Genomic DNA, 389 nt, shown 5'->3' with positions numbered 1-389 from the left:
GGGCTGCTGGGAGAAGGGGGCGGAGCCGGCTATTTTGGGCTTGCACCAGGACTACGTCATCCTCAGATGGGACCTGGGACATGGCTGCACCTTCAGTCCAAACAGGATGCACCCGCGCAAACGCAGAAGCAGGGGCAGCCCACAAACAAGCTGCCCGGCCCCAGGCCTTCTGTCACTTTCTTATAAACGTGTTAACGATCTGGGCTTACCCACCTAGAAGACTCAGCTTACCCTCAGGGCCTAACTCCTCCCCTCCTTCAGCTCCCAGCTCCAGCGCCAGGTTCTCAAAGAGGCTGCCCTGACTTTCCTGAGTAGTCAGACCTGCCTTTTATGACATCTCATGGCGTTTCTTTCATCACGCTTGTCAAAGCCACAAATTACCATTTACT

The sequence above is a fragment of the Nycticebus coucang genome, chromosome 7, assembly GCF_027406575.1.
Source record: "Nycticebus coucang isolate mNycCou1 chromosome 7, mNycCou1.pri, whole genome shotgun sequence".
Classification (NCBI taxonomy): Eukaryota; Metazoa; Chordata; class Mammalia; order Primates; family Lorisidae; genus Nycticebus; species Nycticebus coucang.
This window is presented reverse-complemented; position numbering follows the sequence as displayed.